This window comes from Abramis brama (assembly GCF_963993115.1).
Source record: "Abramis brama genome assembly, chromosome: 3".
In the NCBI taxonomy this organism is placed as follows: Eukaryota; Metazoa; Chordata; class Actinopteri; order Cypriniformes; family Leuciscidae; genus Abramis; species Abramis brama.
In genome coordinates, this window is record NC_139965.1 from 1682239 (window position 1) to 1700145 (window position 17907).

The window sequence follows — 17907 nt, forward strand, 5'->3', positions numbered from 1 at the left end:
ATATATATATATATATATTAGTAGCCTATATATGAATTACTTATAGCCTACAAGTATAAGAATGTATACTATAATATATTATACTATATATATTAGATATATATTAGTATATCTAATAATATTGGGCTTGTTTTTGAAGCTCCAGTTGCTTATTTGTCTCGCGAGAGTTGGCAACTCTGCTTTGGATCTGTATCAAGGGCAAGCGAAGCGGGAGATTTGAATTCAGTCTACTCTCATGAAGTGGATTGTGATATTAACAGTGGTTCAAAGCAATCGTATTCGTCGAGAGCAGCCGTGAGCAGGAGCCCTGTTGTCAGTCAGTCCGTTTGGATAACTGATCTATATAATGTCATTGGGTGGATTCTTCGGAAATAACACCCTTTTCAGTGAGCCTGGTTCGTCACAGCGGACATCATGCCAACCTATCACCGGCTGAGGTAAGAGTCTGCATGTGAACGATATTTTATATTACATTTGTGTTAAGTTTACGTTACAGTTTTCAAGCTAACGTTAGCATTTTAAATGATGTTCAGTTAACTGGCGAGAGCTGGAGGCAAAACACTGAAAATGTAGCATGCGTCTTTACATTTTCCATCTGTTTTAAGAAAGATCAGTTGAACCCACACCTCAAAAGACCTAAAACAAGCTTTCGTAGACTTGTTATACATAAAGTCCGTTTAATTGTGTATAAAATCTTTGTTAATACGCGATAGTATCATTTTTAAACACTGTCTGGAAGCTGAAAACTCTTCTCTTAAAAAATAGTAACCAGGTTTTTGGCGGATTTTTATTACCATTTTTAATAACCACAGTTATACTACAAATAGGCCTAACGTTACCAAGGTTTTTTTTTTTTTTTTGGTTAAACCATAGTTAATTTTCATAAGGGTTAACGTGGCTATCAAGACCGTTAAGAAAACGAATTCAGTAAATACTGTACTCGTTGATGATACAGGAAAACACATGAGGCTAGAATATGAACACCACATGATAAATTGCATATTCTGGCTGCATGCTCGCCAACACGTCAGTTGAGGTTTTGCATTGTCCCAGTGGAACATATTCTGACATGTGTAAATGTAATACTGAGTTGTAAAAAAATGTGGAAAGTAGAATGATCATGGCAAACAAGGTATGGGAAGAAGTAATTTAAAATATTGTAATGGCCGAGTCTTCTGATTCCATATGATTGCACTAAAAGTGGCAGAAAATTTAATTTGTTTTATACTATATTTTCCCATGTGAATATTCATTTGATCCTTGTGAGGCCACTGGAGCTGCACAAGGTTTGGTTTTGCTACAGTAAGACCACGATTGTGTTAGATTCCACCCATCTATTTTTTTGTTTTTTTTGTTGTTGTTGTTGTTTGTAGTGTAACTAGGCTCTGTCATTTAGAAACATGGGGTTTCCTATCACTTAATGACATATATCTCTACCTTTCAATCCAGCCAGAGGATCTGACGGTTGCTGCTCGCATCTCAGCCTACCTGATGGAAAATTCTTGCTGGATGAATGACCTTCACCTTCAATTCAACCTTGCCAAGACAGAACTGCTTATGGTTTCACTTTCAGCCAAACCATGCGATCCTGCTGATTTGCCTTATACAACACCAGAAAGATCCGGCCCTTCCTGTCGGAGCCACACAACTCCTTGTCTAAGCTCTTGTTCTATCCAGACTGGACTATTGTAATGCTCTCCTGGCAGGCCTTCCAGCATCAGTCAAACCTCTGCAACTGATCCAGATGCTGCAGCAAGACCTAAACTCACTGCTTCAGATCTATGTGTCTCCAGAAGCTTGTGTTCTGCAAGTGAACGGCGCCTTGTGGTGCCATCATCCCAAAGAGACACAAAATCACTTTCACTGACCTTTACCTAGACTGTTCCCTGCTGGTGGGATGACCTGCACATTTTCAAGAAACTGCTAAAGATCCATTCTTTTCATAAACACTTGACCCAATAATACTAAATCTTGTTTTAATAATAAATAAATAAACTTGTGTACTGTGCTACACTAACTGGGACTTGTCACTGCACTTGTTGCTTCTATTGTTCTCTTAATTTTTAAGTCACTTTGGATAAAATGTAATTGTAAATGTGTAAAATAAGTTATATTAGAGTATAAAGGCATACAGCAATTGCTGAATTGTTCTAAATTATATACTAAGATTGTATTTCCTATCATTCACATATCTTGATGTTCAGTGTTTGTTTAATGAGTAATACTGTAAATGTGCAGGTATTTTGTACTTATACGTTTAATAAATTTAACAGAAATTGACTGTACATTTGCTATTATTAAGTACTTAATTAGAGATTGGTCAAAATTGTGAAATTGGAAATGCAAAAATTAAAACTATATTAAAAGATAATTACTGTAGATAGACATCATTATTATAAAATAACTTTATAAAACCCTAAATTTACAGTTTAACTTGAAAGTTAAATTTAATTTTTTTAATGTAATTTGACATCATTTATCCATTTTTCCACGTTTAATAAGCCATTATCAACAGTAATGTACTGTAATTTAATTAATTTTGACTGTAAAGTCAATTCTGTATATTCACGGTTTTTGCCTGTAATTTTGTGAAATGGTTATTTGCTGTAATTTAACAGAATCCGTCTGGAAACTTTGCTGCCAGAGATTTACCGTTTGTATACAGGATTTTTTTTTTTTTTTACAGTGTAGGCCTAGTAGCTATGGATTTTAATAATTTTACTAATATATAGGTAAACATATAGGTGAACATATAGGTGCATATATAGGTGAACATATAGGTGCATATATAGGTGAACATATAGGTGAACATATAGGTGCATATATGTGAACATATAGGTGCAGGTGAACATATAGGTGCATATATAGGTGAACATATAGGTGAACATATAGGTGCATATATAGCCGCTTTCCGACCGGAGGAACCTTTTCACAGTTCCTAGAACTATTGGCTAAAGTACCCGGATGTCGGCGTGTTCGCACCGCAGGAACTAGGAACGATTTTAGTTCTAGGAACTCCATTTGTAGGAACTAATTTAGGTCCTACTTCAGAGTAGGGTCTAAACCAGCACTATAGGAACTATTCGTGACGTTAGTGTACGCTGATTGACCGAACGCACGCGGAGCACCAGCACCCGCCATTTTTAAAACTGCTAGAATGTAAACACACAGATTATAGCCTATATATTTACTCCATAAACTAACTATACAAACATGGAAAACAGTGATAGATGTGTCTCTAAACCTTTATGCTGAAGAGAATGTTATGTTTATCTGCCCAGCTAGCAACACTGGACATCAACCACACGGCATAGGCTAATAACCTTTTTTCATATACTGTCTACTTTCTATAACAGTTCTATCTAATAACATGTTAACCAGTACTGTTAGACAGATTGCTAACTAATGAACACAGAGAATGCGGGCATTGTTTGCTCTGGCGTTCTCAGCGCCGCCAAAATAAAGGTCTGTCGCGCCGTCAAAATAAAAGTCACCGTGCTTGCGTCACTCCCTTACCCCTCCTACCAGTTCCTATGGCCACTTGGCCATTGCGAACGCAAACAGCAAAACCGAGTTTGGGGGAGAGTAGTTCTTAGAACTGTTTAGAAGTGGACAGTTCCTAGAACTAAGTTCCTGTAACTACTTGGTCGGAAAGCGGCTAATGTGAACATATAGGTGCATATATAGGTGAACATATAGGTGAACATATAGGTAAATATATATAGGTGCATATATGTGAATATATAGGTAAACATATAGGTGCATATATAGGTGAACATATAGGTGCATATAGGTGAACATATAGGTGAATATATAGGTGCATATATGTGAATATATAGGTAAACATATAGGTGCATATATAGGTGAACATATAGGTGCATATAGGTGAGCATATAGGTGAACATATAGGTGAACATATAGGTGTATATATGTGCATATATGTACATATAATATAGGAAAACGGCCAATTTTATATACGTCACATACTGTATATTAAAAACCTATATCAAAACCTATATTAAAACATATATGTTTATATGGGTTATTTCCATGTGGGCAGACTAAAAACACACATCTCTTTGACCTAGCATACACATAACACATTACAAATTTCTATTATTCAAACCAGTTAAATGATTGCATCTACATTACCACAACGGATGATGTAGTCAGCCGGATCAGGGCCGTATCCAGATTATATATATAATAAACTGAATTAATAACTTTTTTACAACAGAAAAGAAGCATCACTGAACTTACTTAAGCTGGACTATGATGCTATTTTCTTCTAGATCTGCTACAATCTGTATTGTAAAAAGCGCTGTATAAATAAAGGTGACTTGACTTTACATACAGCTGATACTTTTTTCTTTTAAAGAGGAATGTCTGAAGAACAAATAATGTTGAAACTAAGATATGTATCTCGTTTCCTTCTAAATCATAGAGCACACCTGTCTGAGCAACACAAATATTATTTCCAAAGTCTGCATGCCTGTAACTCAAGTATTAAAGATACCTCAATATCTCTGGTTGTTAACAAACTCTTTTGTTTTTGGTAAGTTCATTTTTAAGGCCCTGTATGGTTTATTCCCAGAGATATGTGGCTCTCATTGTAATTTTGCACACACATTAGTGTTAAACATTAGCTACACAAGCACTAATTTCACAAACTCAGTGATTTGATTCTTAATTGTCCATCTCAGTAAAATTCAAATGTGAAGTTGTAGCTAAAGTACAGGAAAATGTTTAATTGTCCATCTGATTAATAAAATAAAAGTGTATGACTGCAAATCCATTAAAATAATTTACAACAACTGCAAACAACTAATGAATTGTGATTTTTATCGCATCATGTTGTTTATTAAGATGCATAATTGTCAATTTTAACAATGAAAAGTAATATACAGACAGTAATGCATGTGCAATAACATAACTTATTCTTGATCATAATATTGTTAGATTCTATTCATTTCCAAGGCTAGGCCTATATGCTTATTATGCAGCCTAGCTCTGTTTGACACATTTTGCATCTCCATGTCGAGAAAAACGTAAACTTTTGCCCTGAAAGTTGAAAAGCGAAAGTTGAATAAGTGTTGAAGCGCTGAAGATCCCTGCCCTACTGCATTATCAGGCTGGTGGAAACAGGATCATATTTCGCCTAAGAAATCTTCCCGGGTACACAATCAGGGCTGTCATCAATGTTAACATAAGAATGTTTGTAATGACAAGCAGGAGTAAAAACTCCCTTATCAGCATAAAGGAATCCCCAAGGTCAATAGATTCCTCAAGATATTCTTTATACTATTCTAATGTAAGTCAGGCTATCAAGCAATTCAAAAACTCAGCCAAATTAATAACACAAGGGCTTTTCACAGTTGATATTGTTCAGCCTGGCTCATTCTAAACAGAATTATGGGCTATCTTGCCTCACGCTTCACATATTTTACTGCCAGCTGTACCATCAAGTTTATCCTCGAGGTAACGCTAATATTACATATAGCACACAGTGAAAACGATATGAATATGACACAGTGGGCAACTGGATTTGATCCTGAAGGTTCCTGAAGCTGATCTTCTGTTCACACTCACTTCACACGGACCGATCACAGTAACCCGTTTATCAGGCTACAGACGCACACTTCACAAGATCACAGTTGGATTCCATTAAATCTGCAAGGTTTGTGAAATTAAATGTTTATTAGATATTCTGAGATTTGTTTAAATGATGTAGATGCGCATTTTCTGAATGTTGACGGTAAATGTAGTATTTTAAGCCTGTAAGTATTTTAGCCTGATTGTTTGCCTTTTCTGTTACAAATAATATAAAAGCAACGCTTTACTTTTTCACATACCATTTACTTTCTTTGTTTGTTCACCAGTTCCGTCTAACAGAGTATTAGATGTGACTGACAGAGATTGAAACTAATGAAGACGGAGAATGCGAGTGAGAGCTGTGTGATCAGACGTTCTCTTCTCAGGCACTGGTGTTCTCAGCGCCGCCCGTCAAAATAAAAGTCCCGCTTCCAGAACATCGGCCAATCGGCCGATGCCCATATTTTAAAAATGCCAAATATCGGCCATGGCAATATACAGTGAGGAAAATAAGTATTTGAACACCCTGCTATTTTGCAAGTTCTCCCACTTAGAAATCATGGAGGGGTCTGAAATTGTCATCGTAGGTGCATGTCCACTGTGAGAGACATAATCTAAAAAAAAAAAAAACCAGAAATCACAATGTATGATTTTTTTAACTATTTATTTGTATGATACAGCTGCAAATAAGTATTTGAACACCTGAGAAAATCAATGTTAATATTTGGTACAGTAGCCTTTGTTTGCAATTACAGAGGTCAAACGTTTCCTGTAGTTTTTCACCAGGTTTGCACACACTGCAGGAGGGATTTTGGCCCACTCCTCCACACAGATCTTCTCTAGATCAGTCAGGTTTCTGGGCTGTCGCTGAGAAACACGGAGTTTGAGCTCCCTCCAAAGATTCTCTATTGGGTTTAGGTCTGGAGACTGGCTAGGCCACGCCAGAACCTTGATATGCTTCTTACAGAGCCACTCCTTGGTTATCCTGGCTGTGTGCTTCGGGTCATTGTCATGTTGGAAGACCCAGCCTCGACCCATCTTCAATGCTCTAACTGAGGGAAGGAGGTTGTTCCCCAAAATCTCGCAATACATGGCCCCGGTCATCCTCTCCTTAATACAGTGCAGTCGCCCTGTCCCATGTGCAGAAAAACACCCCCAAAGCATGATGCTACCACCCCCATGCTTCACAGTAGGGATGGTGTTCTTGGGATGGTACTCATCATTCTTCTTCCTCCAAACACGTTTAGTGGAATTATGACCAAAAAGTTCTATTTTGGTCTCATCTGACCACATGACTTTCTCCCATGACTCCTCTGGATCATCCAAATGGTCATTGGCAAACTTAAGACGGGCCTTGACATGTGCTGGTTTAAGCAGGGGAACCTTCCGTGCCATGCGTGATTTCAAACCATGACGTCTTAGTGTATTACCAACAGTAACCTTGGAAACGGTGGTCCCAGCTCTTTTCAGGTCATTGACCAGCTCCTCCCGTGTAGTTCTGGGCTGATTTCTCACCTTTCTTAGGATCATTGAGACCCCACGAGGTGAGATCTTGCATGGAGCCCCAGTCCGAGGGAGATTGACAGTCATGTTTAGCTTCTTCCATTTTCTAATGATTGCTCCAACAGTGGACCTTTTTTCACCAAGCTGCTTGGCAATTTCCCCGTAGCCCTTTCCAGCCTTGTGGAGGTGTACAATTTTGTCTCTAGTGTCTTTGGACAGCTCTTTGGTCTTGGTAGGGCTGGGCGATTTTTTTGATTTTTTCGATTAATTCGAATTTACGTTTTAAGACGATTTATTTTTTTATTAAATCGAGGTATCGCGATTTTTTAATAAAAAAAATAGATATTGTAATTGCACCAATGGCAGAATAATCACACCCGTCACCATGTTAACCCGGGACGGAACCACAATCGCCGTCCCCGCGCAACAGAAGTCTATTTACATCATTAAAGTTTACGGAAACTCGTTTTCCCTCCTCTGCGGCTGTCATTCTCCATTCGGTATTCAAACAGCGCGCGCGCCTCTTCCGGTTACAGCAGCATACATGCACGGTAAAACTCTCTCCAATATGATATTCACATTATAATGCTTGATCTGTAGAGAAAGGGCTGTGGATTTGCATAAAATGACTTTATTTTGTTGGAGTTTGTAGCTGTTTTTAAATGACTCGCGCTACCGTGTGCCTGTTAGATCACACATCACAAGGACTAAATCGGCATCAAACGCACAATAACTGGAATTTAAAACTGTGAAGAAACAAATGATCAATAAACTGTTGGACAGATAGACACTAGGATTTGTGCGCTCGACATTTCTTCGCTTTGTGCCGTGAACTTTTAAATGCGCACTTGTGCAGCGCAGTTTATTAACATGCTTTATGTTTGCACGATGGTCTACAAAGTGTTTTTTTTTTTTTTTTTTTTTACTGTTGAAAATTTGCATAACTTTTTGAGTTGACTGATGTAATGTTTACATTGGTTAAAATGGTTATTTTCTTACTATATATTCAGAAGTATTTAATGTTTCATTCCAATTGCACAATATTTACTTTCATATTTCATTCAAATCTTCTGCAAAGATATTTAACTCGTGAATTTGTTTTACATTTATTTACACCTTGTTGACCAAGTATGGCATGGCCATTAAAAATACAATGTTCCTTAACCAAATGGTTTTTCAAGTTACTTACAAAGAGAATGTTACTTAAGTCATGTTGTTATAATGTTTTAAGTTGACTAGTTACACAATAAAAAAAAATCGAAATCGAAATCGTGAATCGGTCAAACTTTATAAAAAACCTAGATTTTTTTTTTTTGCCATATCGCCCAGCCCTAGGTCTTGGCCATGTTAGTAGTTGGATTCTTACTGATTGTATGGGGTGGACAGGTGTCTTTATGCAGCTAACGACCTCAAACAGGTGCATCTAATTTAGGATAATAAATGGAGTGGAGGTGGACATTTTAAAGGCAGACTAACAGGTCTTTGAGGGTCAGAATTCTAGCTGATAGACAGGTGTTCAAATACTTATTTGCAGCTGTATCATACAAATAAATAGTTAAAAAATCATATATTGTGATTTATGGATTTTTTTTTTTAGATTATGTCTCTCACAGTGGACATGCACCTACGATGACAATTTCAGACCCCTCCATGATTTCCAAGTGGGAGAACTTGCAAAATAGCAGGGTGTTCAAATACTTATTTTCCTCACTGTATATCGGTCGACCACTGGTACATTTTATTTTCTATCCTATCAGTGACTACCATCAGTCTATCAGTGGCCCTCATTCCACAGAGATCATTCAGCCAGTCTCACACATCACTGCATTTTTAAGCCAGAAAACACACCCTGTTTGAACGTCTGCAAACTCACACTGAATTTATGCAGTACTTCACACTTGAATTTACACAATCATACAATGGTTAATAATTAATTGTACTAAAAAAATTGTAAAATAAATAAAATAAATCTCATGAGTCAGTGTTGCCCTTTTTCAACATGTTGATGCTGGAACTTTATGTGGAGAGGATTGAGGGACAAGATGAACTATAAAGCGACTTACAAACATCACAAGCAAGAGAGCCATCAATATTCATAAGCTAGAGCACAGATCAAGTGCAGAAAGAGAAAGAGGACAAGTAACTTTAATTCAATAAAAGTCATAAAGTGGTAAACTAGATTTGGTTTAAAGCTGCCGTCGGCAACATTTTTTTGATCATATTCAGTGAAATCGACACTATAATCCGACAGAACAACATAAATAAAGTGGTTTTAGAAAAAAACCAGAGCTTCTAACTCCACCTGGAGCGTGTTATTTGTTTTGCAAAAATCCACCGCTCCCGGATCATCGGGTCCAATCAGCGCCAAGGTTATTATAGTTTTGCTTTTTTAAATTAGTTTTTATTTTAATATCGTTTTCAATTTTGCTTTAAATTTAAGTTTAGTTTTAGTTAGTTTCATTAATGGTTTTGTTAGTTTAAGTTTAGTTTTTATTTTGCAAACACATTTCTATTTAGTTTTTATTTTATTTAGTTTCAGTTTTAGTAATTATAGTTTAGCAGAGCAAACAGAACACTTCCAGGGTAGACCAAAGCGAGACGCAGAGTGACACTTTTTTCAGAGTGACACTGGTACATACAACAACAAAAAAACAGCTAAATTAATCTGACAACCTGCTGTGAAGCCAGTGTGATTAAATAATGAAGTATCTATGCTGTTTGTGAATGTGTACATGTTTTTCTATCGTGGTGGGGACTTAAACCTGAATGCACACACACTCATGGGGACTTGTGTCACTGTGGGCCTAAATTAAATCACACAGAATGAGTTTTTTTGAAAATGTGTGTGATGGGTCGGTTTAGGGGTCGGGTTAGTGTGTGTGTGTGTGATGGGTCAGGTTAGTGTGTGTGTGTGTGTGAGTGTGTGTGTGTGTGTGTGATGGGTCGGGTTAGTGTGTGTGTGATGGGTCGGGTTAGTGTGTGTGTGTGTGTGTGTGATGGGTTGGTTTAGGGGTCGGGTTAGTGTGTGTGTGTGTGTGCGTGTGTGATGGGTCGGTTTAGGGGTCGGGTTAGTGTGTGTGTGTGTGTGATGGGTCGGGTTATGTGTGTGTGTGTGTATGTGTGTGATGGGTCGGGTTAGTGTGTGTGTGTGTGTGTGATGGTCGCTTTAGGGGTCGGGTTAGTGTGTGTGTGATGGGTCGGGTTAGTGTGTGTGTGTGTGCGTGTGTGTGATGGGTCGGTTTAGGAGTCGGGTTAGTGTGTGTGTGTGCGTGTGTGTGTGTGATGGGTCGGGTTATGTGTGTGTGTGTGTGTGTGTGTGTGTGCGTGTGTGTGTGTGTGTGATGGGTCGGGTTATGTGTGTGTGTGTGTGTGTGTGATGGGTCGGGTAATGTGTATGTGTGTGTGTGTGTGTGATGGGTCGGGTTTGTGTGTGTGTGCGTGTGCGATGGGTATGTTTAGGGGTCGGTTTAGTGTAAGGAGACAGAATATACAGTTTGTACAATATAATAGCCTAACCATTACGTCTATGGAGAATCCCAACAAAGATAGTGGACCAGAGAGAGAGAGAGAGAGAGAGAGAGAGAGAGAGAGAGAGAGAGAGAGAGAGAGAGAGAGAGAGAGAGAGAGAGAGAGAGAGTGTGTGTTTGTGTGTGTGGACATGTCTCCACATGCATAACAATATTATTAGCAGAAAATCTTTTGTAAAAACAAAGATAACAACAGCACCTTTCAACCTGTCAACCTTCATGAAAGCATGACATCACAACATTAAAGGTATTTTTGTGCTTGACGGACTTGTTTTGCTGTTGCACCCGCGTCTCGCACGCAAATGAAAGGGCATTCTAAAAACGCTTCGCTCAAGTTAAAAGTTCAACTTGCGTCTCATTACCTTGAGTTATTATTTCCCATTCCACTGCCACAGACGCATCCTTTATGAACAGCCGCTTAGGACTAGCGATGTGTTCGCTGGTCCTTCATTGAGCGCGTCACAGGACAGCGGTTAATCGCCTCAGCAACTTCACGTGTGTGAAGCGCAATAATACAGGCATTTCCCTAAACAGCCACAGGTCAGACTTTCCACCAAAGTAAAGAGCTTATTAAATACGAAAACGATTATTTATTTTTGTTAATTATTATTTTTTTTCAGTTAGTTTTTCAGTAACTGTTGTTAGTTTCGTTTAGTTTTAGTTTTTCATTTATTATGAATTTCTAATTTTATTTCAGTTTACGAAAATGTTTTTTGACCAATAGTTTTAGTCTTAGTTTCAGTTTTCGTTTACGAAAATAACCTTGATCAGCGCAGGGGGGTGTGAGATCTGACTGTCAATCACAGGTCGTGCACACGCCACAGATCTCACTCCCCCCTCGCGCTGAGTCGCGCACGTTAATATCACATGCACACGCCTGAAGTTCGCAGGTGTGTTGGATTGTACAACGCGTGATGGCGGAGAGAAAATCTACTAACAAGCTTCCAATTCCTCGGTTATTGCTATCTATGGATAGATTAGCCAGGGCAGCCTACCTCCGAGTCCATGGTGTTGATCGATGCTGAAGAGACGGACGCGTTCACAGAAAATCAGGTGCACACGCACTGACGAGCACATACTCGATTGGAGGGTGCTCGCTGGTAGTGGGGGAGGGGCATGAGAGTTGTAAACAATCAAAATTTTGGCTAAGTCACTCAATCTGCCAGACTTGCCGACTGCAGCTTTAATACACTGAATGTTACTGATAATGCTTTGGTTAAAAGAGTGATTATACATGAGAATCACCTTAAGACTTACGGCAAGGAGCGTAACTACTACAATTACAAATAAATATAAATGATAGGGATAACTAAACCCCAGGGGTCCGTTCTTCGTACGTCGCTAACTCACTTAGCTGGATTTGATTGTTGGCGATTTGGCATGATCTTGGATTCTTTGGTTCTTCGATGCTCATCCTGGACTTGCTGTCATAGCAACAGGTGCGCAATCTTAAACCTGCTCGGAGCAGCTTATTTCATGTTAACAGGTTTAGATCCCGGCTTCATAAGCGGAGCTGATACGGGAAGTCTAGCGCAGCGCGATAGTGCACTTTCTGAGATATATATTTTTTCTCGTGATTCGTGAGATTGTCACTTTTTGTCGCTTTTAGGTTTAAAAAACTTCGGTGGTCCCAAGCCCGGTGGTCCCGGAGGCCCAGATTTCGGTGGTCCCAGGCCCGGTGGTTCAGGAGGACCCGACTTCAGTGGTCCAGGAGGACCCGACTTCGGTGGTCCCAGGCCCGGTGGTTCAGGAGGACCCGACTTCGGTGGTCCCAAGCCCGGTGGTCCTGGAGGACCCGACTTCGGTGGTCCCAGGCCCAGTGGTTCAGGAAGACCCGACTTTGGTGGTCCCAGGCCCGGTGGTTCAGGAGGACCCGACTTCGGTGGTCCCAGGCCCGGTGGTTCAGGAGGACCCAACTTCAGTGGTCCAGGAGGACCCGACTTCGGTGGTCCCAGGCCCGGTGGTTCAGGAGGACCCGACTTCGGTGGTCCCAAGCCCGGTGGTCCTGGAGGACCCGACTTCGGTGGTCCCAGGCCCAGTGGTTCAGGAAGACCCGACTTTGGTGGTCCCAGGCCCGGTGGTTCAGGAGGACCCGACTTTGGTGGTCCCAGGCCCGGTGGTTCAGGAGGACCCCGACTTTGGTGGTCCCAGGCCCGGTGGTTCAGGAGGACCCGACTTCAGTGGTCCCAAGCCCGGTGGTTCAGGAGGACCCGACTTCGGTGGTCCCAAGCTCGGTGGTCCCGGAGGACCCGACTTCGGTGGTCCCAAGCCCAGTGGACCCGACTTTGGTGGTCCCAAGCCCGGTGGTCCCGGAGGACCCGACTTCGGTGGTCCCAAGACCGGTGGTCCCGGAGGACCCGACTTCGGTGGTCCCGGAGGACCCGACTTCGGTGGTCCCAAGCCCGGTGGTTCAGGAGGACCTGACTTCGGTGGTCCCAAGCCCGTTGGTCCTGGAGGACCCGACTTCGGTGGTCCCAAGCCTGGTGGTCCAGGAGGACCCGACTTCGGTGGTCCCAGGCTCGGTGTTTCAGGAGGACCCGACTTCGGTGGTCCCTGACCCAGTTGTCCCAGAGCTGTCCACTCTCCCTGTCATGGCCCCAGTGGTGGCCGACGAGGCTGCTGTATCGCCACGCTGTCGTAAACTGAGGAGTTTACCTCGGTGGTTCCCGAGCCCCCATGTCCTGTGTTTCCAGAGCTCCCTGTTATGGCCATGGAGGCTATTCCTGAGCCTACCGTTTCCACCATCTGTCCTGCCATGGCCAAGAGGGCTGTCTTCACGTTCTATGCATTGGCCGTTCTGCATGCATGGAGGAAATACATGGGTTCTGCCGATCCAGAGACTGTTCACGTCACGTCTGCCGATCCAGAGACTATTCACGTCATGTCTGCCGATCCAGAGACTGTTCACGTCATGTCTGCCGATCCAGAGACTGTTCACGTCATGTCTGCCGATCCAAAGGGTTGTCTCCACCATGGCCGTCCGAAGGATCGTCTCCACCCTGGTCGTCTCCGCCATGGCCGCCCGAAGGGCCTGCTCCACCCTGGTCATCTCCACCATGGCCGCCTGAAGGGCCTGCACAGCCTGCTCCGCCCTGGTCGCCTGCGCCGGCCTGGTCGCCCATACAGCCCTGGCTGTCTGAACCGTCTGGTCCGCCCTGGCCCTCTGCCAGGAATCTTTACCCACCCGAGTTTCCCTGGCTCCCCTCCCTCCCTCCCTCCCCACCCCTCCCTGCCTCCCTCCCATTGACATACATTGTCTTTTCTATCCTATCAGTGACTACCATCAGTCTATCAGTGGCCCTCATTCCACAGAGATCATTCAGCCAGTCTCACGCATCACTGCATTTTTAAGCCAGAAAACACACCCTGTGTGAACGTCTGCAAACTCCCACTGAATTTATGCAGTACTTCAAACTTGAATTTCCACAATCATGCAATGGTTAATAATAAATTGTACTAAAAAAAATGTATTAAGCAAATAAATCTCATGAGTCAGTGTTGCCCTTTTTCAACATGTTGATACTGGAACTTTATGTGGAGAGGATTGATGGACAAGATGAACTATAAAGCGACTTACAAACATCACAAGGAAGAGAGCCATCAATATTCATAAGCTAGAGCACAGATCAAGTGCAGAAAGAGAAAGAGGACTAGTAACTTTAATTCAATAAAAGTCATAAAGTGGTAAACTAGATTGGGCTTAATACACTGAACACTGATAATGCTTTGGTTAAAAGAGTGTTTTTGTAATCAGGCTCTCAAAAATTATATAAAAATTTGGATTTATATTTATCGGCCAATATACAGATTATCGGCTTTCAAATATAAAGAATTATCGGTATCGGCCAAAAGTTTCATATCGGTGCATCACTAGTGAATGATTCTAACTATGGGAAAGGTGCCATTGAGAACTTAATTGTCTACACAGAACGGAGTATAACCGGCTGATGAGCGACTAGTCTAAGAGTTACAACACTACTTCAGCTTTAAATATAAGAGCGTCTCCAGTCTGACCTTTACTGAGACAAAAACACAAATCAAAAAGAAGAGAAATCAAGAAAACGACACTGGACTGACTGACAACTTTTTTTCTTTAATTATTTATTAATTATTAATTAAATGCAACGTTATGGCATCTCTATTTCTGGGAGTTTTTGTTTAATTTGGTGCTGATCCCGTGACCATGACATGTTTCCAGTTCGTATAAATGTGCCTCACAATCAGTGCAATGTTGCAAGACATCTGTATGATTCGTCTGGCAACATTCCACAGAAACTTTTTGAGCAAGAAGGAAATAGATTATCTAAAGATCACAAGATTATGATTGCCAAATACATGAAACTCAACAGAAATGTCTGTCAGAATGTTTTAGTTTAATAGAATAGGCTAAAACAGGTCTCATGTGTTGTTACTTCTGTAAATCTAGGCTATATTGCTTTGTTATGGGATCTCCATCAATGCTCTCAGAATCATTTGCAGTACAGGTCAGAATAGCTAAAGTTAGTGACCCCTCTCAAACGTCAGACTTCACATTACAAAAATATGCATTTTCTTCAAAAATTGTGTTTTACAAAAAGGCATTTTTTTTACTGCCTGTTTGTCAACTACCTGTTAACATTTTAATGACAGTATATTTATTTTTATAAACAGATACTAGAACAAACTTTGCTAAAGTGATTGTTTTAAACAATATTGACTTAAACATTATTAAAAACACATTATTTTAGCTGTGTCTTTCGCCACATCATACATTTATACGAGTTTTAAACAAACAAAAACAAAATCTATTGCTCCATCAATGTTCAATACAAACATATATATTTTTCTGCAATCTTACACCATGGGAGGAGTGAAAAGCACTTTTGAATTGCAGTTTTCTTGGCCGATTCAGACATCACTGTGTGTGTATTTGACCGTTCAAGCGCAGTAAGCCACTCGTTTTTGTACTTGCGATCTGTTGTGTTGAGCTATTTCAATTACTTTTGTTTGATTTGTTCATTGCAAACAGCTGAAAGTCGGTAAATGTTGCCAATAAACCTGATTTGAATAATTTCGATTACAACTTTATATGAGCGTCTCAAGCCTACAAACCTGTTCTGAGGTCAAATAAATCAAAAGAAGAGAGACTAGTAAAACTACATTTCGGGAACTGTTTTCTGGTAAAACCCTGTTTATTTAAATGTCTATTTATTGTGTTGTGGCATCTCATTGCGTGGGCTGTGTGTTTGTGTGTGTGTTTGTTAATCTGGTTTCCAGTGACGTTTGTCTGGGAATGTTTTGAGATCCACAATGCAATGCTGCAAGACAATGAGTATTTGTATGATTTGTCAGACCTTCCACAGAAACTTTTCTCAGAAATGATAAGGAAGAAGGAAATAGAATTATGTATTGCTCACTTGTCAAATATATGCTTGAACTTAGTGCATCTGAACCTGTCATGTTCTACTTAAGACAAAGGCTTTATTTTCACAAATATTAATTATTTCATGTGACATTCACCCAGTACGTCTAATAACTGAAAGGAAAGACATTGATCATCAGCTGGCAAATAAATATTGAATCCTGAATAAATATTTATGGATAACTGAACATTTATTAAATTAATTGAAGAAAACGTCCACAGACTCAATTAGGCTAATATTCACACATAAAGCTCAACTTCAAAACGTGGGGCATATTATAACATTAGTTCAACAGAAACGTGATGTAGACACGTACTTTCTGTAAATCTGCTTTGAAACGACATGTACAGTAGGTGGTCAGCCAGAATGCCTATTGATGCCGCTGCAAAAACAAACCAGTCGCATTTGTCATTCGCAACGTGACCGCCAGGGGGCGCAAAGGGACAACGTGCGAAACGGCAGCAATTGCAGCATTTTGAAATGTAAGTGGGGTTAATGTCAATTAACAGTAGGGATGAAATACTACAACTATGGTAAACAGAATAGAACTTTTTTTTTTAGAATAGAAAAATAGAATCAAAAGTTAAAACTTGAGACGACAACAATATAGCCTCATATTGTAGACGTCGGTGGGCAGCAGAAGCCTATTCCCCGGGAGAGCAGCGTCATGACAAAAATAAATAAATAAATAAATGAAGTGCAATGAAGTTGATTATTTTTTACTATTCTATTGAGACGAATGTGAATGTGAATGTGAATGTGAGCGAACACACACTGCTGGACAAATGAACTCTTGGGCATTTCTCAGTAAGTTAGTGGCCGAGTGGAAGAACTTACGCTTCGATCATTTAGATGACACGGGTTAAAATCCCGAACAAACATGGACTACTGTAATGTTTATATAATTAATGCATTTTATATTATTAATGCAGAGAGATTTGTCTAGTTCTAAAACTCTGTTACACCATATAGTTTTTTTGTTTTGCCTATTTATAAAATAAAATTACCATGCATTTCAGTTTTACACTAACACATATTGTCCAAATATTATTGTCAAATATTGTTATTCAACAGAATGACTGCATTTACATCTGTATGATAATTCCAATCGTAATTTCAAAAGCAGTTCTGTAAAAAAAAAAAAAAAAAAAAAAAATATATATATATAAAATTATAATAATAATAATAATAATAATAATAATAATAATATTATATATATATATATATATATATATATATATATATATATATATATATATATATATATATATATATAATATTTCCCTCTGGTCTAAACATCCCTGTTTCTGCTGAATTATTTTAATCCGAGAGAATGAAACCGAGAGGATCTACTCAAACAGGTTTAGTTTATTCTCACTCTAATTAAATGTAAATTCACTCTAATTAAATGTATAATTGATAATGTAGAATGTTGATCATGTTGATAATGTAGAAATAATTCACTCTAATTAAATGTAAATCGTCCTGAATAAAAATGTAAAAACAGATCAAATAATGTATTTGTCGAAATGTTGCGATATTGTTTCATTTTTAGTTCATAATTATTCTGTAAATGTTATTTAGTTTAACAGCAGCACCGCGAAGCACTGTGGTTCGAGATTTATTTGAATAATAAAAAATAAAAATAAACGCTTTATTCACAAATCGCACCCTGGTTGTAAGGATCCAAAGATCCCTGTGGAATTTAATATTGAGTTGAACATTTAGTTCATGACAACATGAGCAGGCAAAGGCAACATTCTCTTAAGGATAAATCTCTCGATGTGTCCAAATGTAGGCCCTGTATCGTAATAAATTATAGATATTGTAGTTTTATTTATGAGATAGAAGTTTAATTCACTTTGAACCAGTAGTTGTGTGTA